Source organism: Sorex fumeus, unplaced genomic scaffold (assembly GCF_029834395.1).
Source record: "Sorex fumeus unplaced genomic scaffold, SorFum_2.1 ptg000006l, whole genome shotgun sequence".
Taxonomy (NCBI): domain Eukaryota; kingdom Metazoa; phylum Chordata; class Mammalia; order Eulipotyphla; family Soricidae; genus Sorex; species Sorex fumeus.
Genome location: NW_026606063.1, coordinates 25,176,409 through 25,198,503, shown reverse-complemented (window position 1 = coordinate 25,198,503; position 22,095 = coordinate 25,176,409).

Below are 22,095 nucleotides of genomic sequence, written 5' to 3'. Positions count from 1 at the left end.
CCCCTTGCTTTTAGGTTTGGTTGCTTGGACTTGTGCCAGGCATTCAAGATCCATAGATTCTCAAGTGAATGCTTCTACTCAATGTTCAGGTTTGGGCTCAAATGACTTCTCACAGACCTTTCCCAAATCCCCTTCTGAACCCCCACCCTCTCCCCAGCTTACTCTCAGTCATGTTACCTGCTTTACTCTTCCTTCAAACTAGGCATGGTGTGGCTTCTTGCCTCACCAAAGTGAAAACTCTATGTGAAGAGGAAGCTTGTCTGCCCTTCAATGCTCTAGCCTCATGATCATGAGCAATACTTAGCAGACGCATCATTTATAGGACATAAATAGTGGGTGCTTGCAGCTTAGACCTTCCAAAAAATTTCTTTGAAAATATTTGATTCCTCACAAAACGTCGTTGGGTGAATTTTACCTTCCATTTTATGATACAACCCTACATGTTATAATAAAGAAAAGTTCATAAAAATTGATGCTTTAGAAGGATGGGTCATATTAATTTCCTATATCCTGATCTCGCTCATATAGAGATCTTCCAGAGATATTGGGGAGTTTGTACAACTTACCAAGAATCCCTGTGTATGAAATAAGAAGCTCATACTGAGACAAAATATGGGATCCTCCAGGCCAAAGAGGGAGGGACCTACCCTTGAGAGATCTTGTCCAGCTGTAGAGGGACTAGGGAGCAGCAGCCTGCCTGGCCTTCTGGGTCTCCATCTCTATTCAGGATCTTCTGATCCTTTCTGTCAACAGCTGCTCCTCCTACCTTCTTAGGAACTATGCTCTCTGTCCTCCAATCCCCTTTCCCCCCTTTCTTATCAGAATGACTAAGAAGCACATTTCTAAAACTCTATTTTCAGAGTAAAAATTAAAAAAGATAAAGAAACATTTTAAAAGTCATGTAAACTGGGTTCAGGGACAGATCACTCTTTCCTGTCTCCCTGCCCCTTGGGGGTCCTGGCTGTCATGCCAACAAACTGCCTCTGGGTGCCATTTAAGTGCATTAATGGCCATGATCCAGAGACTCACAAATGAATCTTGTAACTGCTCTTCTTACTGCAGAGATGCCTCTAGACCCTAATTATTTAAAATTTTAGAATTCCAGTAGCACGCAGCCACTTTCGCAGTCACCTGATATCTCATGCTTTCTAACAAGCAATACAAAATAAATTATCAAGACTGTTGGGCTGGCTTGAGTGGTGGTGGGAAAATTCGAAATTATGGTGGTGGGAAGGTGAATGGCGGTGGGATTGGTGTTGAAATATTGAATGTAATACATTATTGTGAAAAACTTTATGAAAATAAAATTTAGAAAAAAAGTCATGTCAACCAAAACAAACAAACAAAAAAAACAAGCCAGATTTTAATATCAGGGGGAAAAAGGCATTTAGTGGAGCCTGGGAATCCTGATTAGGATCCCACAATCTAGAAGCAATCCTCAGGCATATTCCAGCATTGTCAGGGCTCAGGGGCTTTTAAAAGATCAAGCAGAGCAGTTGCCTGAGCTTAGGGCAGTTAGCTGGGAAACTTTTAGAGGGGCTGACAAGTCTGAAGGCAGTGTGGAGTCTTTGGCAGCAATCAGCAGATGGTCTCCTGTTTCTTTTCTGCTCGCTGATAAGGAGAGAACAGCGAGTTGCTGTTCTTTCCTAGTTACAGATAAGGAATAATCAGGGAGTTGAGTGCACTCAGCAACTCACCCAGAAGTCTCACATGGTAGCTGGAGACAAGCTGGAGTTGATCTTATTCAAAGTCAGTTTCATAGTCTTCTCTGGAGCCTGGGTTACAGGTGTCTGCTGATCACTTGGCAAGTACACCTGGCAAGTTGTTGGCATTCTTCCTTCCTTCTGAACACAGGTGCACTAATGCACTCCCGGCACACATCACCTGCCCTCTCTGCTGGACAAGTTCTCCTCCCAATAGCTCATTTCAGTAGATTACTGCCTCTACCTAGTGAAAAATTTTGGGCGTTTTGATCATAAACTTACTTTCTTATATGTCTTAATGCCCTGCCTGGGACCAGGGAATCTGTGTTTTCTTCTTAGTAGCCTGACTAAGTACCCACTGTCTTGAGACCTTCTCCAGAGTTGACAAATGAGCAAGTTTTCTTTCCAAGGTGCAAGACTCCTCTTTCAGTGCGAAATTGAAGCACCTGAAGTTTTCTGCATGGCCAGGCAGAGACATCTTCCCAGTACCTGTCCTTCAGTGAGCCTTGACTTTGGGAAATGGTCTTTGCCTTTTGGTGGAAAAAGCATACCACAAACTCCTACCATGAAATAAATGACTTTCCTTGGGACAAAGATGCTCTTCTCCCTCTTCTCTGAATATGCTAATTTATGTGCTACTGCTTCAGCTGAGAAAATCTATGCACTCCAGATGTCTCCTTTGCCACTGATTAGAGGGACAGTCTTTGAACAATCAATTATTTCTCTCCCCTCCACCTCCACTAATAGAATAGTTCTGAATATTCCATGCACTCGTGCATGGAAATTACCTACATCAGTCTGGCAAAGTACAATTATTCCAAAGTTATTTCTAGCAGTTAATTCTAGCAGTTGCAAAATTAGTCCTTTCTTAAGATGTGCATATAGATGTTATATCCTTTTCTGCCAAGGACTTGGCAAGGATTTCTTAGTTATTGGCAGCAATCAGTCAATATCAATTTGTGAATTTATTGAGTATCTGCAACATTAGTTATGTGCTTGCAAAGAACAAGTCCAGATGGCAAAACTGACTCTACCTTCAGGAGTTTCTGCAATCATTTCCGAATTGAAATGGTTACAACTTTGGGGGAAAAATCCCTCAGTGTTGGAGACAGAGCCAGCTGGTTTTGTGAAAACTGAATATGATATTGCCTGAAAGGTGACATTTTTAATTGAGACATTTACCTGGACCCTCCCTGTTGCACCATTAAAATAACACTAATCACAAGAAATAACTGAATGAGAAAGAGCTTAAAGCAGAAGACATTTTGAATCTGGAAAGCTGATAGACAAGTGGTAATTGAAATTAACAGATTTGAAAAAAAAGAATTCCATGGAAGAGGTGGGAAAAGAAAACAAGAAGCAATGATTTACAATTCAGAATTTTGAGCAGGTGCCTATATTAGGATAGCAGGGATTTCTGAAGGAAGGTTAAAGGTTGAACTGAAATTGGGCCAATAGGTTCAAAGGCTGTATCAATTGGGGTTACAATACCAGAATTCCAAACACAGGTGGATGACACACATTTCTGCATGTGGTAGCACTCTGCAGGGATATTTTCTGGAGCACTGGAGCACTGTCCTCCTGTTGTTCATCGATTAGCTTGAGCAGGCACCAATAATGGCTCCATTGTGAGACTTGTTGTTACTGTTTTTGGCATATCGAATACGCCACGGGGAGCTTGTCAGAGTCTGCCATATGGGTGGGATACTCTCAGTAGCTTGCCATGCTCTTCAAGAGGGATGGAGAAATCGAACCCGGGTTGGCCTTGTACAAGGCAAATGCCCTACCCGCTGTGCTATGGCTCCAGCATCAAAGGAAACCTTCACTGATTTAACAGTCCTCTAAATATTCCTTCACAAATCCTCCCCTGTTAGAGTTTAAGTTTTCCATCTTCTTTTAAAATATTTGATAACTCAGGATTTGGTTTTCTCTCTCTACCATTTCCCCGCAGGTTTTCAAACTAGATGTATCCATATATTCACTGATGTGGCTGCAGAGTCTTCCAAATGTAGATCACTTAGAAAACTCCCAACTTCTAAGCTGACTGACTCTAGCACTTCAGATTTACATGCGTCACTGTTTTCTTGGTAGCTCCCCCTGGTACTCTACAGTCCTATGACCACCCTATGCTACAAGCAAACCTGTTCTCCTTCCTTCTCCGAAGCCATCTCTGCCTCTGCATTCTTCATCTCCATTTCTTGTTTCATCTCTTACTGTCACTGCCCTGTGGCCAGGAACAGTTTGCAAAGGGATAGATAAGACATTGACAGGGTGAATGCCAGACTTGGGTGTCTGGACTTGAAGCCTGAGGCAGAAAGAGCTGAGGTGAAGAGGTAAAAATTTGAAATATCACTGGTTGTAGTGAGACTAGACTGCATAAGCTAAACTAGATTTTGGAAGGATTATGGAGCGTTCCATGAGGTCAGTCTGGTTTCAAATGTGTCATGTTTATGATGGGAACATTATTGTTATGGTGGTGTTTTTTTTTTTTCTCAGACTCTATTTTCTTTGAGTTGGTTGTTTGGCCACCATGCAAGTTAAGAACATGTAGTTATAAAGAAGATAGTATCCTTTTTTTATATCCAGGAGGGATTCAAATTACCAGGAAGATTACAATAAGATGCTGCAACACATCTCTTCCTCTAGGTTTATTTATTTATTTATTTATTTATTTTTGACCAGGGTTTTAACATCTCAGACAGAATATAAGGTGGTTTTGGGCTCTGTCAGTGAAATTCTTGTGTGCTAAGGCTTAATCATTTCTCAGAGGAGATCATACTCCACAGAGCAGTACTGTTTCCCAAATAATAATGTGAAAGACGGTTGTATTATTTTACAAGTTGTGACTGATTACAAAATCCATATCCTAAGAATCATTGTCAGCCTGAATTTAAGCTCTTCTTGGAGCTGTTTTGCTAATGTTTTCTTGAGTAGAAGGATTTTGGAAATGGACAAAATGGATCTGCTACGGCCAAGGGAAACATAAACCTTATCTGAAAGTACCAGAATATTTGCTTATTTTTATGTTGGGTCAAATACCCTCAGTTTAATTGGTAAATTTTATAACTCCAAATGGTGACTCTTCTATAAACTGTACTTAGTGTTTCAAAATTTGGCAGAAATCATTCTTTGGTAATAAAAGTAGATGTAATGCAGGTCATTGTGGAGATGAACTTAGCTTGTACCTGGAAGTTAGCAGAAAAGGCAGTTGCAGGAGGATGTTTCTGAAATGTATAAATTATGGGTTCCCAAAAGGGCTGAGTGCTACCTAACAAACAGAAGCAAAAAGTTCAAGGAGAGGTAAGTATGGGGTTTTCTCAGGACTAGAAAGTCTTAACCTCAGAGTATGAACTGAAAGCAGCAGGGACTAACTATGCTTAGCATAAAAGACCCAAAGCACATTTGACTTGGGGTTAGTTGATGACTTTTAATTCTTTTCCTTTTTTTTTCTTTTTGCAGCTTCAACTTGCTGTTTCAAAGTTTTAACATTCCATAAACTTTATCTCTTTAAGAGTATATATGTATGCATACACACATATTTATAAATATATGTGTCAGAAAATAAATATATATGTCAGAAAACCAGCAGGACCCGGTGCTGGTTGTCAATCAACAGCAGCTGCCCCTGGCATTAGGACCAGGGCGGGGTCCCTGGATTCCCTCTTCCCCCATGCACCCATCTGGGGACCCTCCCTAGCATTGCCCTCCCTGGCTCCCACGCCCTCCCAGATGCCTGTGAAAGCATGCACATACACATGGACACACGGGTGCATGCACACACACACCTGAAATCAAGAGGAACTAGTGGGCTCTGGACTAGCAGGGCTTGTGCGTGAGCTCCAACAGCCACAAAACAGCTGGGTTGGTGCTTGTCCAGTCCACAACCCCCAACCCCACTCTCCTGCCCATTCCACACCCCATGCCCGGAATGAGTCTGGTGCCAGAGCCCGGGTTCAGTGATAGCGCACTAGCCAGGCTAGTGTGCGTGGCCCTGGGCTGGAGCCCCAGCGCTGCCAAATGAACTTTCTTCTTTTTTTTTTTTTTTTTTTTGTCTGTTAGCTACCTATCCAAGTTCGATTCCTCAGCCCTCTTGGAGAGCCCAGCAAACTACCGAGAGTATCTCGCCCAAGTATCTTGCCTGACAAGCTCTTTGTGACGTATTTAATATGCCAAACACAGTAACAACAAGTCTCACAATGTTACTGGGCCTGCTCGAGCAAATCGATGAAGAACGGGAGATCAGTGACAGTGATGTCAGAAAATTACACTGTGGTGCAATCCTCATCAAGTTCAATTCATTTTTAGAGCTTCTTTTTGTTACCTCCTAAAAATGCCTTCAAGTCCCTTTGCTCTCAACTCATTACTCCCACTGTGACAAGAGGCAAAATGGATTTGCTTCCTCTCTCTACAGATTAATCTTTTCTGAATGTTTATTCTAAATAAACATTGTAATATGTGATCATTTGCTGTGGCTTTTACTTTGCATAACAGATTGGAGGTTTACCCATGTTGCTGCAGGTGTCAGTAGTTTGGTGCTTTTTAATTGCTGAATCATTTATCATGAGACTCTACTACATTCTTCTATGTATTCAGTGTCACGGATAATTAGTTCATTTCCAGTTTGGACTGTTATGAATAATGAGACATTATGCATTTACATATAATATTTTTATAGATGTTGTCTCCATTGCTCTTGGGTAGATTCCTAGGAGTAAAGTTGCTCAGTTTCCCGATAAATTTCTATTTAGCATATACTGATTAAAAACTATCAGAAACTTCCAGACTGTTTCCTACAGAAATAAGTAAGAAATCTTTCACTCACTATTCTTTTTTTTTTTCTTTTTGGGTGACACTCGGCGATGCACAGGAGTTACTCCTGGCTCTGCACTCAGGAGTTACTCCTGGCAGTGCTCAGGGAACCATACGGGATGCTGGGAATCGAACCTGGGTCGGCCGCGTGCAAGGCAAACACCCTACCCACTGTGCTATCTCTCCAGCCCCTCACTCACTATTCTTGTTAACACTTGGTCACTGTCACTGTCACTGTCACTGTCCTCCCGTTGTTCATTGATTTGCTCGAGTGGGCCCAGTAACGTCTCCATTGGAGACTTTGTTATTAATGTGTTTGGCATATCGAATACATCACGGGTAGCTTGCCAGGCTCTGCCATGCGGACGAGATACTCTCGGTAGCTTGCCGGGCTCTCTGAGAGGGGCGGAGGAATCGAACTTGGGTCGGCCATATTGGCTGCGTGCAAGGCAAATGCCCTACTGCTGTGCTATCGCTCCAGCCCAACACTTGGTATTGTTTGATTTTATTATGTCCATACCAATAGGTGAGAAGTTTTTTAATAAATACTAATAAATATAATGTTATATCTTAATTTGTATGTCTTCTTTGTCGACATTTTTGTTCAAATGTTCAAAGTTTCTGATCACTATTTGAATTGTTTGGTATATTGTTATTAAATTATAAGAGCTTTTATGTATTGGATATATATCCTTCACCAGAACCATGATTTGAAGTACTTTTTCCCAGTATGTGTTTAACTTTTTATTTTTAAATGGTATCTGAAGTACAAACATATTTATTTTAGTAAAGTCTAATTTATCTTTTATTTATTTCATTTAATATTGTGTCAGAGAACTCTTTACCCATAACCTTACTTCAAAAGTATTTTCTGTGTGTGTTCTTTTAGAATGTTTGCCATTTTAGCTCTTAAAATTGTTATATGATCCATTTGAAGTTATTTTTGTATTTGGTGAGATAATAACTGAGGTTTTGTTGTTGTTTTGATTTTAGCTCATGTACTCAATTATCTCAACATATTTTTTTTTGCAAACACCATCCTTTCGTTTCTGAGTACCTTTGACATCTCTGTTGCAAATATATTGACCATGAGTTAAAGGGCTTATTTATTTCTATACATTCAATTTTATCTCATTCATTAACATGACTATTCTTTATATTGTACCACATTGTCTGATAATATCAAAATAAAATTTTTAATATTTTCCAAGCTTTATTTTCAGGTTACATTGGCCCCTTTATTTCTATATAAATTTAAACCTGCTAGTTTGTTTATATTAAAATGTTAATTGGAATTATATTAAATCTATAGATTAATATAGGGAAAATATTATCTTTTCAATTTTCAGTCTACAAATCCTAAAATATAGAATATCTTTCCATTTATTTAGCTGCAATCTATAGGTAAAAATTTGTTTTCTGTTGGATCACTTGATCACTTGACATCCCTTTACACATCCAATTGCTTGAGCAGGCACCAGTAGCATCTCCATTCATCCCTGTCGTGTGCTAGTGTAGCCCAATGGCATCTGCTCTTTCTACGAACATGAATAGCCTCAAACCGATCGATCAGGGTCTTGACAAAAAAGTCTGCCTATCTTGTAGGTAGGCAGCCACGTGGTCTTTTGATGTCCAGTGGAATCCAGTTGTTAATGGCTCTTGTCCAGCAGTCATCTCCAAATCTCATTGCATATCCAGCCCATCTGATTTTCAATGCCTTGGCAAACAAGACAGAGTTCCTGATTCTTGACCATTGACAGAGATCAGAATTCCAAATTCTTTCTCTCATTTGAGTGAAACGTGATACTCCAAGCATAGCGCTTTTGATTCCTCTTTGGGAGATCCGAATAGCATTCCCATCCTGTTTTCATAGGGCCCAGGTCTCTGAGGCCTATGTTAATGTAGGAGAAACAATGGAATCGAAGACATGTGCCTGGAGCCGGAGGTTCTTCATCCTCTTAGCTACTTCTTCGATGCTCTTGAAGGCATTCCAAGCCACTCTCTTCCTCCTGTGCAATTCAGGTGCCAGGTCATTTGTCATGTTGACTTTTCGACCTAGCACATAACTGTTAAATACACATAACTGTTGCATTTGGAGATATTCGTCACCTTGAGAGTGAATGGAACATCAGGAACGAGACAGTTTCTCATAAACATTGTCTTCGTGAGATTTAGCTGTAGTCCGACCTTTCCACACACACGGTGGAAGTTGGCCAGCATTTGTGCCGCTTACCTGATGTTTGGTGTTATTAGAACGATGTCATCAGTGAAGTGGAGGTGGTGTACTTGCTGACTGTCTATCTTCACTCCCAGTTCTTCCCATTCCAGTAGTTGCATGACATTCTTGAGGGTGGCACTGAAGAGTCTTGATATCAATGATCACCTTTCTGTAGAATGGTGAGATCGTGGTAGTGAATGTACAATACAGCTCACAGAGGATCCTGATGTATTAAGTTTGAATGCCCTGTTTGGCTATGGTCTCTATGACCTCTTCAGTCTCAACAGAATCAAAGGCCTTATTTAAATCAATGAACATTAGTCAGAACGGCATCTTGAACTCCTGAGAAACCTCAATGAGCTTGGTTATCATGTGGATATGGTCGATTGTGCTAAATTTTTTTAGGGAACCAGCTTGCTCACAGGTTGTCCTTCATCTAGTATTCTGCCAATCCTATTCAGGATGACTCAAGTGAACGGCTTGTAGATGACAGACAGCAGGCAGATCGGGCGATAGTTGCCAATGTTGTGGATGTCTCCTGTCTTGTACAGTATTACAGTTCTGCTGGTTTTCCATTGGAACGAAACCTTGCATTCAGACAGGTAGCATGTGATGAGCTGAGCCAGTGTATTGATGAGTACTGATGGCAGGTTCTTCAGGTGTTCGGGTCTGAACTTGTCTGGACTGGGTGTTATTAGCTTCTTTGATGAAATGATGTGTAGGATTTCAGAAGGGAGAAGGCTGGGGAATGACATCTATCCTGCGGAATTTGGTATGTCCACCTGTAGTCAGGTGGACATGGCTATGGAAGAGAACCAAGTAGAAGTCATGGATAATCTTCTCCATTGCCCTCCTACAAGATGTGATAGATCCATCTGGACATCAGAGGGCAGTCATCTTGGTCTTGTAGTTGGCGAAAGAAAGGTGGGCCTTGCGAATGCTTTTCCCAGCTTCTGCCGCATCTGCCAGCACAGCTGCTCTTCTCTCTTTGAGGTCTTCCTTTATTGCTTCTCTGCACTGCTTTGCAAGTTTGGACATTTGCTTGGTGGATAAGCTCAAGAGTTTTTGAAGACAGGCATTTTTTTGTGTTATCTCTCTCTTGGCATTCCTCGCACAATCATGGAGGTGCTGAACCAGTCGATTGTATTCCTTGTCAATGTTGTCAACGACAGCATCTTCCTATGTTGCCACAATAGTGCCAAAGAGCTCCTAGTTGGTGGTCTTTCTGGTTTTCGCTTCTTAAACTTTGCAGCCCTTTCTCCCCTCTCTGTGAAGTAGAATTTTTCACAAAGGAGACAGTGGTCCAAACTTGGGAACAACAGCAACATCGGTCAGGCAAAACTGTTGATGAATATGATGTGGTTAATTTCATTGTGGAACCGTCCACTGGGATACTCCCATGTCCAACGTTTAAATTTGGCCTTCCGAAATGTGAGTTACCATGGATGGTCTTGATCAACATAATGAACTCAAATAGTCTCTCACCCTGTTCATTCCATTTTAGGCCATGGGTCCTGATGTGGAGTTCTTTGGCTGATCTTCTCGGTCCTATCTTGGCATTAAAATCACCAACAATGATATTGTAGAAGTTGTGGTCTTCTTTATAAAACTTCTCCAGCTCCATGTAGAACTACTCAATTTCTCCATCATAATTAGATGTTGGTGCATAGACAACGAAGATAGAAACTGCCAGCAGTGAGCCACATCTATCCAAATGTAATCACCTGATTTGAGTTTTTAGGCTTTTGAATGAATCAAGTTCGTGTTGACAAGGACACCAACACCATAGACGCTTCTTTTGTCGCATGTTCTTCCCCAGTATCAAAAACAGCGTGATGTGATTGATGCCTTCTCGTTTCGGTCAGACCAATTATGTTGTACTTGATCTTTCCTGCTTGCACCATCAGGTCCTTGATGGATGCATCTGATGCCAGTGGACATGCATTGCAAGTACAGACAGTCATTTTTGACCTTCTTCATTTGGAAGCCTAGTTCGGCCTTGAGATTTTATCAGCCTCTCCTTCCTCATGCTTCTTAACACTATTGTATTGATGGCTCTTTCAGGGTCAGGGGAATGAGACCCATTGTATTTACTGGTTTTGTCATATCGAATACACTACGGATTGCTTGCCAGTCTCTGCCGTGCGAGCCGGACACCTCGGTAGCTTGCCAGGCTCTCGAGAGGGACAGAGGCTTTTAGGGTGGCCTGTAATCGTCCTTGAAGGTGTTCCCATTGTTCAAACCATATTTGAAACCATCAAATATGGTGCACTAATCTTTATTAAATGTTTTATGATGTGTCCAGAAAGTCTCCTGGAGCGTCCTGCAGCATGGCAGCGGCTGGGTAGTGGAGGTAGTGGAGGTAATGGAGGTCTGCTGGTCTGCTGGGAGCAAACAGAGGATCTCTGTTCCCAGGTCCATTGAATCTGGAGTTCAAGGTCACAGAGTTCCGCTTCCCTGGTTCTGTGGGGCTTCACTTGTGCGTGAGTCTCAGCCTAAGTGTTCAGAAAGCATCCTGGAGCGTCGTGGCGACTGGGTAGTGGAGGTAGTGGAAGTCTGCTGGCCCACTGGGAGCAGGCAGAGGATTTCTGTTGGAAATTTTAATAAATATTTTATCCCCTTTAGTGTTAATGTGAATCACAAAATCTTCTAATTCTGTTTATTAATAATACATATTGCAAACTGGCTCAACTCATTTATTAGTTCCAATAGATTTTTCATGAACTTAAAACTTTTTCCATATAGCTTTGGGTCATATGTGAACAAAAGCAATTTTAACTCTTTTCCAATCTACTTTTCCCTTATAATTCCTCCCTCCCTCCCTCCCTCCCTCCCTCCCTCCCTCCCTCCCTCCCTCCCTCCCTCCCTCCCTCCCTCCTTCCCTCCCTCCCTCCCTCCCTCCTTCCCTCCCTTCCTCCCTTCCTATCCTCCCTCCCTCCCTTCCTCCTCCCTCCCTTCTTTCCTTCCTTCCTTCCTCCCTCCCTCCCTTCCTCCTCCCTCCCTTCTTTCCTTCCTTCCTTCCTTCCTTCCTTCCTTCCTTCCTTCCTTCCTTCCTCCTCTCTTCCCTTCCTCCCTCTTTTTTTTTCATCTCCACATCCTGTTACTGTCTGTTTGTTAGGCAAGGGTGAAACTTCTAACTTAACTATCCTGTATCTCAGCACAAACTGTCAATAGAATCATTAATTCTGGAAATAATGAACAGAACATAAGTATACCTGATTCTTTCTCACCTCTACTTTCATCTTGATCATTCTTATCTCATAGAAAAAGGTATGATGAATGGTGTTAAGAAGAATGTGCACATTGCTGCTCAGCTGTTCTGTGAAGAGCACTTAGAATGTGTTGGTTGCATAGGACACAGGGCCCCAGACCTATTCTGTGAAGCATCTGTTAGGAGACAGATATTGAATTTCAGATTTAATAGATGGTTTTTAATTTAACCATTAGGACAATATAAAATAAAATCTTTCAAATTTCCTTCCAGTATGTGGATATAACAAATGAGGCTCAGAGAAGTTAAATAACATACCAGATCACACACAGCTATGGAGGAAACTGGAATTTGATTTCCAGTCGATGTGTATCCAAGTCTGTGCTGTGTATTTCACAGACCATGCTATGAAAATATAAAAACCTTATCAGGATGGAAGACTTTCCAACTGAGTCAAACTTTAGGAAGATAACATCACTACAAGAAAGGGAACCACACACAATGATACACATCAAACACAACACACAGCTATGCCTAATACACCACAAACACACCATGTCTCATAATACCACCTATACACATATTTCATGTTCCACACACATAACACATCACACATACACTACACAAAACATACACTACGTAGATACTATGGATATGACAGTTCACACATAAACACCACACACAAATATATATATTATATATATACTGCATATATGTCACAGAAGTAATATAATGCCACCTTACAAATATCACACCAAATACTTATGTATACTACCATGTACCACATACCACATGCTACACACATATACACATAAAAACATACCCTAAATGTCAAAACACATACACAGAGCACCTATATTTCTCTGAAATGACTGCTATGCTTTTTATACACAGACACACAGACTTGTACAGAAACACACACACACACACACACATACACACACCATTACTCACCTTCTTTATAATTGCTCCACTTGGGATCAATGTCTAAATTTCTGAGCTCAAGAAAAATTATATAAAAAATAAATTTCAAAGACATAGTTTTCTCCCAAGGTGTAATTCAAATGTGCCCTGTGGAGTAATACTTTTTTTATTTTTTAATTTTTTTTTTTTTTTAAGACAGAACAACCATTCTTCACAGCTTCTCTGCCGTGGGAAGAGTGAGCAGGCTGGTGGAGGAGTTTAGCAGATTTATTGACATGAACATAGTTTTGAGACAGAAGGCGAGCTGTCATAGCCTGACATGCAGGAAACTCGGGATAAATATTTCTATTGACGCTCCATGCATTCGTTATCCTCACATGCCCTTCCACAGGGACTTGCATGGCAGAATGAACTGGTAAAAGGGTTGGGATGGGATGAGTGAAAGGATCAGGAAAGAGGGGTGGGGTGAGGGAAGGGATCAGAACGGAGGGCATTCATAGAACTTGTTGAAAGGTAAATCATAATAAACTCATGATGGTCATATCTTCGTTTACTTCTTCTAAAACCAACCAAGTATGTATGTGAAGAACACAAGCAATAAGTTATATTTGAAAGATGAGCTAATAATACTGGACGTTTAAACACAGTGCGCACTAACAGCATGCAACATTTGTTCGACAAATTTTAGTGAGTGTGTACTATGTGCCAGATTTGGTAACTGAAACTGGATTTATCAGTGGGTTAATTCTCATGGAACTTGCATTCTTGGGAAAAGGAAGAAAAGCCTGACTGAATCGTGAGTGAAACTAAACTAGATACCATCTGAGGAGGAGTGTTTAAATGTTTACATGACAGGATTTATTCCTGGGAGGTTAGTAGGGCTGTCATAACCATACTTCTATTAGTTTGGTTCCTGGATTTGGGCAGGCTTACAGATCTTCCCTTGCCACCCTTCCTCTCCCATCTCAAATGTCTCCTTCACCTATGGCACCTTGGGCCTTTGGCTAACTCTTGTCTTAAAGTCTCTGAGCCCTCCTGGTTGCCCCGGGAGGCTGTGCTCTGTGCTCTTAGAACATATTATATCCATTTTTTCCCCAGTGCCATCCTTCTACCATCATTTATCCACTCAGTACTAATACCATAATTTAAGGGGTTTCAGCACAGCAGGTAGGGCGTTTGCCTTGCACACAGCCAACATGGCCGACCTGAGTTCGATTCCTCCACCCCTCTCAGAGAGCCTGGCAAGCTACTGAGAGTATCTCGCCCTCATGGCAGAGCCTGGCAAGCTACCCGTGATATATTCTATATGCCAAACACAGTAACAACAAAGTCTCCAATGGAGACGTTACTGGGCCTGCTGGAGCAAATCGATGAACAATGGGAGGACAGTGACAGATGCAAACGCAAGTCATGCAGATATCCCTCTTTATGATGTCTTGCCTCATGTTGCCTGCTATGATTTGACAAGTGACTATGGGCACAGAGCTAGGCAGAATCAAGACACAGGAAGAGAAATATTGTTTATGTTTCTTTTCTTCTCTACTTTCTCCAGTCCTTGCACTATGAAGCAAGAACACTTGCTCTCACTGGGCCAACACCCCTGGGAACCCGGAGATTACTTTCTCTTGCTCCAGGATCTCAGCCTGATGTCTGGCCAACACATCTCATCTTGGTCTTGGAACATGACTGCACATCCTTGCAGTGAAGACTGTTCTCTTTCTAGATCTTCCCTTTGTCCCGGCATAAATGTGCATGTGCATCTAAGGCAGCCCTAGGAAAACAAATAAGAAGTTGTATGTAATGAAGATCTAAGGGTTTGGGTCAAATTCTATCTTCTGTTAGACAGGATCCTGGAGTAGCTAGAGAGGCCATTTATTTATAGATATGTTTGGTATCTCTATTGGACTAGGAATCTATGCCAAGCAAACAAGCAAAATTTTAGCAGCAGAATATGAACACCCAGTATAGCATGTTGGTGAAACTCCATGAATATGTATAGACTAAAGGGCTACTTAGGAAATCTAAAACTTTCATTGGGAACTCCATAAAATTTGGGCCCATTTTCTCAGGCACACTCAAATTCCTGTTATATTCTCAAGATATTTGTTAAGGTTAAAATGTGTTCGATTCTGGGCTGGCACCCAGGATAGAGATATTCATGTGATCACCTCTGGTCAGAAAAAGACTTCCAATGGGATGGCCCAGAACACAGACAGGTGTCTGAAGAGAATCTGATTATGGTATAGGTTTTCACACCACAGGGCAGAGAAAAGACCCTTGAGCTTGTGTTCAAAAGATAAAGAACCTCAGTTCTGAATGTGGGATGCTGATAATGTGGTCTTATTTTTTTTTGTCTCTGGTAGTTTCCATTCAGTGTTTATGGAGTGTCAGTTACCAACCTAAGTACTTTATAAGAGTACTCACATTTCTTCTCACATTCTCCTCCAGGGAACACTCTGGCTCTTCTCATTTTTCTGGAAATAAATAAGGCTAATAATGTGTTTTAGGTGGTCAATGGTAGAAGCTAGAGACATTCATGACTCTGAAACAATGGCCTTGAAGTTCTTGGGGAAAATGGTGGATGTTGATCATTTGTTATTTACTGTAGCACTACACTGCACTGTCCTCCTGTTGTTCATTGATTTTCTTGAGTGGGCCCAGTCACATTGTGAGACTTGTTATTACTGTGTTTGGCTTATCGAATATGTCATGGGTAACTTGCCAGGCTTTGCTGTGCAGGCGAGATACTCTCCATAGCTTACCAGGTTCTCTGAGAGGAGCAGAGGCTAGTCATTTTTAATGAGAATGGGGGAAATTTCTTGTCTGGAAAAGTGGACAGAGCTGAAATAAACAACACTCTGGACAGTAGTGCCGTGGACGACCAGAACTATTAGGAAGGGACTAAGATTGGTTACAGGATACCAAGAGAGGTTGCTTAAGGGATCCAGCAGTACCTTTCTGCCATTTTTAGTGATATGTAATCTGTGGTTAGCACTGACCCATGGGAGACACTGGTCTCTTTTCTGAAACTTATGATTTCTTGAGTGCTTGCTCTTGGTTCATAGTATATTTCCCACTGAGATGTTTCTAACTGGAGAATAAGCTGATTGTTCCCATAGAAAATCTCAGGTTAGAAAGATTTTCTAACCTTCTTCCTCAGGAGAAAGCATTTCTTTTCTCTGTTATATTTCATTTGCCTGGGAGTTTACTGTGTCCTAATTTTCTAGCTCGAGTAAACTCCCACCTGGAGTAGGTCAATAGGTCCTGAACATCCCTTCATGGCCTCAGCATGGGGCCATAAGAGACCAACTGGAAAGGAGCAAATAGGGTCCATGTCTGAGAAGACCAGGACTCATACCTAGCAGAGGATTATCAATAAGGGCTACTGTACTCTGGGTTCTAGTGCTGATGACAAGGCAGTGGATGGCATACATTCATCAAGACAATACAACCTCTCCATCTTCGATGGGGTAGGCTTTATTCCAGTCCTGAGAGTGACACAGAATGGCTGAGTAGCTTGAATGAAATGAAACAAAGGAAGCAAGGCAGATCTTTCCGAAAGCAGAGCATGTGTCCCCAAGTTTTTTATTCTCCCCCCGACCTTAACATTATTTTATGCAGAATATTCTAGGAACTGTGAGAAATACAGGGAAGAGCAAGCATATAGAAGATACAGACCTATTTCCCAGAAATCAGACAAGGACACAGCTGGTAAGGACACAATGGACATCCTGCTGAAGATTCAGAAAAGACATGCAAGAGGAGGGAGCAGTACCCTGGACCTTGGGAATTGAGACTTTGGGGAAGACGAAAGATGGCAGAATAGACCTTTTAGGCTGAATATCCTAGTTCGGATGGAGGGCATGAACCCTCAGGGGAGATTTTGTACAGAAAATGTGAAAAATCTGGTTTACTTTCTTTGAGGAACATATATCCTGAATGTGAGAGGGATGGATAAAGATAAGCAGTGGTATATGAACATAGTACTCTTAGTCAGCTGCCTTAAAGTAAGAGGGAAGTACTGTCACTTACTGAAGATCTGTATGATGTAGACTGCATTGTAGAAATCAAGGGCTCTCGTGCATTTTGAAAGTACCCTTGTTGATGGACACAGTGTAGCTAGACCTCCATAGTCTCGTGACACCCACTAGCCTGTGAAGGCAGTTGGAGGCACATGACCTGGATCCTGCTCCCCTTTATCTGACTATGTCATATGAGTCCCCAGGGAAGTCTTGTACAAAGAGAAGATAGCAGGAATCCCCGAGAAAAGGAAGGCCCTAGGGCCAGTCCCCTTTCCAACTGACATCTAAGTGGAAGAGCAGGGTGTGGGGTTCAGATTAGGAGGCCTGTCTTCACTGCTGTGGAGGATTAGCTCTTGCTCTTGGAACCACATTCTTCTTATCTCTAAGGGAGATAGCTTTCTGCTGTTCAGACTTGATGTGGGTTTCTAGGCAGTAGCAGAGCAGAAGGCGCCAGTATGGTGTCTGGCCAGTGGTAGGAGCTGGAACAACATTCATTTCCTCTGCTCATCTCCTAGTAGTTAGAAGGAGGTTATTATAAATTTTTTTTAAAAGAATTAGAATTCTCCCTACTCTCAAAATACTCAAGTTCTCTTAAAATGAAATGTGATTATTTTTAATCAGCTGATGAGGAGATCCAGGATGACTTCATAGTCTTGTGAACCTAATTGAAACTCATCCAGCTCTTACTGCTGTGAATTGGAGAATGGCAGGCCAGCCTGAACTCTCCATGACCCCCTGCACAAATAATCACTTCAACAACTCTGGATGGGGGCAGGGAGGAGATTCCGAGGCATAAGCAGCAGATTTAGGCCAAGATTTTCAGGGAGTCTCTTCCTTCTGGGGCCTGATTTAGTCAACAAGAGTCAACAACACTTTGGTTATTTGATAATGAGTTTCTCTAGCTCCCAAGGTAAAAGGGTCTTTCTATGGATGTGGATGTTCTTTATCTTGCCCCTGATCTCTTTATTTCTTTTTGACCTGACCCTGGGTTCATTTTTTTTTGATATTTCTAATTTTATATTTTTTTATTATTTTTATTTTTTTTATTAGTGAAACACCATGAGGTACAGTTGTAGATTTACAATTTTTTGTGCTTGGGTTTCGATTAGACAATGATCAGATACCCATCCCTCCACCAGTGCCCATTTTCCACCACCATGGATAATATCCCCCCCACCCCAATCCCCCCCTGCCTCTGTGGCAGGGCAATCCCCTGTGTTCTCTCTCTCCTTTTGGGTGTTGTGGTCTGCAAAAGAGGCATTGAGTGGCAAACATGTTCAGTCCATAGTCTACTTTCGACATGCATCTCCCCTCCTGGGAGGGGTTGATTTTTGTATGATTTCCTGCTCCTCACTGCATACTGAGAGCTGATTGAGCCACCCTTAACGGGCCTTTTGCAGCCTATTACTACATTTGGTCTGTTTGCAGGTGCTTATGCGAGACCCATAAGATTTCTAGCTTCCGGAGGGACACTTCCAATATTAATCCTCTTGACAATAGTATCTAAACCCAGAGTCAGAGCCAGAGCTGGCCCAGAGATTCCAAGTATTTTTGCAGACATCTCTACTATCCTCAGTGAAAGTTAGGATTTATACAAATCTCTAGTTTGTGTACAACCTGAGGTTTGAACAAAGGATTCTGGTTGGTGTAGTGATAGCATAGTGGGTAGGGCGTTTGCCTTTCATGCAGCCCACCTGGGTTCGATTCCTCCATCCCTCTTGGAGAGCCTGGCAAGCTACCGAGAGTATCCCGCCCGCAGGGCAGAGCCTGGTAAGCTCCCTGTGGTGTATTTGATATGCCAAAAATAGGAGAAGCATGCTGAAAGTAGACTATAGACTGAACATGATTGCCACTCAATGCCTCTTTTGCAAACCACAACACCCAAAAGGAGAGAGAGAAAACAGAAGGGAATGCCCTGTCACAGAGGGAGGGTGGGATAGGGGGGATGGGGGGTGGGAGGGATACTGGGATCCTTAGTAGTGGGAAATGGGCACTGGTGGAGGGATGGGTATTTGATTATTGTATAGTTGAAACCCAAGCACAAAATTTGTAAGTCTACAACTGTACCTCATGGTGTCTCACTAATAAAAATTTAAAAAAATAGTAACAACAAGTCTCACAATGGAGACATTACTGGTGCCTGCTCAAGCAAATCGATGGACAATAGGAGGAGGACAGTGCTAGAGTGCACTACCTCCCACCCCCTCATCAATTCTTCCCTCCTTTTCTCACTTCCAGGGCTGTGGCAGCAGGAAGGGAAGCAAGTGAATTTAAGAATTTGGGTTCTGGAATTTATTGTGGCCAGAGAACCATAGAGAGCTATAGAACATGTTTCAAATCACTGGATCACTGAAAAAGCCTTTAACTATCATGTTATAAGACTCCAGAAAATGCCAGGGCAACCTAATAGCACGGATTCTCTTTGGAGAGAAAAGCTTTTGGCTTTGAGACAAAGCTCTTAAATCTCCCTATACTTAAAATGTGCCCTAAATTTGCATTTTCAGTCTGTTTCTTTAGTTCTTTTGTGATTTCACATAGAAATGAAAACACGAGTTCCTCAGGGGATTTTTGTAATCTGGTTGCTAAAAGCAGATGACCAAATTCACTAGCTTCCGTGTGTTTAGACCTGGTAATCACAGCCCTTAAATCTGCCAAGTCCCACTTCAGGGATGCAGGCAAAAAATAACAATGCAGGTCAATCCCCAAAAGGAAAAAATAATAAGCCCTTGTCATCTAAATAGAAGGAATCAAATCATCTTTTAAATGTCAGGTTAAGGCATGCCTCATTCTTATTTCTTTTTGTGTTTGTGGCTACACCACTTAATCTTTCATTCATTCACTAAATGAGGTCTGATTGTCCACTATAAGCCAGATGCCAGGGAAAAATTAGATGCCAGAAGCAGATTTGCTGTGAAACTAATGAGGCTTAAACTTCAGGGCTTCGAACAGCCCTCCTGGCCTCTTCCAAGGCCTGGGAGGGGCCTGGCATTATGATTATTTGATCATATGATTTTATAAATTTATAGCTATGTAAAGAGGGTCCTTGCATGCATTATAAAATCTCTAGTTTGTGTATAACCTGAATCTTCTCCTTGGGCCTTTTTCCAAAGTACTCTCAGTCTTTCTGGGAGGGGTTGTTATGTAAACAAATGAATTCCCAAGGATGCTGGAAAAACTGAAGTAGAGATCAGAGAAAGGACCCCTTGTTCTGCTGTTATGCTATTCTGGAGTTCAGACTTCACAGGCCAAAGTCTTAGGCCTTCCAGGTCTGCTTTGACTTCAAAAGTCAGATGTGCTCTGCAGAATTCCTAGGCCATGGCTTTCCTGTCAAACAGACTACACATTCAGAAGTTCCCATCAGTTTTTCAGGAAAAGTTCTTTATTTTATTTTATTTTTTGGGGTGACACCCAGTGATGCACAGGGTTTACTCCTGGCTCTGCACTCAAGAATTATTCCTGACAGTGCTCAGGGGACCATATGGGATGCTGGGAATCAAACCTGGGTTGGCCATGTGCAAGGCAAATGCCCTACCCGCTGTCCTATTGCTCCAACCCCTATTTTAAATTGCAGTTTTATGATAAAATGCACAATATTCTTCTCCTGGAACCAAGGCACTTTTTATTCTATCATCCTCATTTCTACCACTTCCCTTACATTTATAGTCTGGGAAGCTCCCCACCATGCCTACCTCCTTCTCACCAAGTGTGTCTGTTTGTTGGGCAGAAAGGAAGAGATGGGTTCTTGAGTTGTGGTTCCCATTCTTGATATCCTCATGTCTTCTGAGATTCTTTGCTTAAATCTCCAGATGATGAAACTCCACACGACTGCTCAGAAATATCTCAAATTCTTCTTTTTCAGATCACCATGAATTTTAAGCTTAATACAGTTCTGTTCAAGTTGCTGAAATCTTCTGAAACTTTCAAAGGAAGGTAAAAGGCATGTGCTATCACAGTTATTCTCCCATGCTAGTCACATGTACAATTTATCATGTCTTCTCTCTGGCAGGATCACTATTTTCTACTCTGCAGCAAACCTTAGAAAACGGATTCACCTATATCTAAATCACCATTCACTTCTTTTTGCAAAGCATATAGACAGCCTAGGGCCCTAGTTTGCATATCAGAGACATTTCCTGTGGAAATTTTTACATTATTTTTTTAAATAATAAAAACATTTAAACATCTGGATAAAGATTTATGTGGAAGATCAAGAAATATTATATGTAGAGAGAGTCTGTGGTTTATCTTGAGCCATTTCTCTGCAATGCCAACATCTTGGAGAACTCTAGTGAACTATTACAACCAGGATCTTAACATTAAAACAAAAATGTTCAAAATGTTTTTTCTTGTGTTGCCCCTATTATGCTCAGTTCCAGTTCCTTTCTTATCAACTCTTTAACCTCTAACAACCATTGGTCTGTTTTCTATTTCTGTTAGGAAAATTGCTCTAGGTCTTAAAGCAGTGTTTCACTATCAGAGGCCTTATGTCCTACTGCCAGCCACCAGGATATTCCAAGGGGGCGACAGGTAAAAATAGAATAACTGGGGGCCATGGAAGGATTTGGGGGACTAACTGGAAGGATTGGTGGCACAGGGTGGAAAAAATAGTCAGGCAGGGGCCATAGTTGGAAAAAAGTAGGAAACACTGCTCTGGAGAAAGGGAAAAATACTCGGGGCCAGAGAGCTCATGCTTCGCTTGTGGAAGCCCTGGGTTCAGTTCTGTTATGGCATGGTTCCCTGAATAACACCTACTGGGAGTGACCCTCAGCTCCACGAATGCCTCAAACAAAACAAAATAGAACAAAATAGGACAAAAAATAGTCTGAACTTTGTGCTAAACACAGGTTTTAGTGTGACCCCAAGTTTTCACTACTATGGGATAATGCAGGCTTTTTAAAAATATGGACTTCCATTCTAACCTTTGGAAGAACATCTTGAACAATCATGGGCCACATTATTTTCTTGTACACACAGAGAGAGAGAGAGAGAGAGAGAGAGAGAGAGAGAGAGAGAGAGAGAGAAACCCAGAGAATTTTCCATCCCATGAGACAAATACAAAGGAAAAGGACTATACATATTCATTTATTATACTCTTTTCCCTACACCTTTCCTTTCTCAAGTTGAACCCTAGTTCCTTCACTCAACAGCAAATCTTAATAAGGTGGTCCTTGATATAACAAGAAACCTTTGTATGCATGACTTTACAAA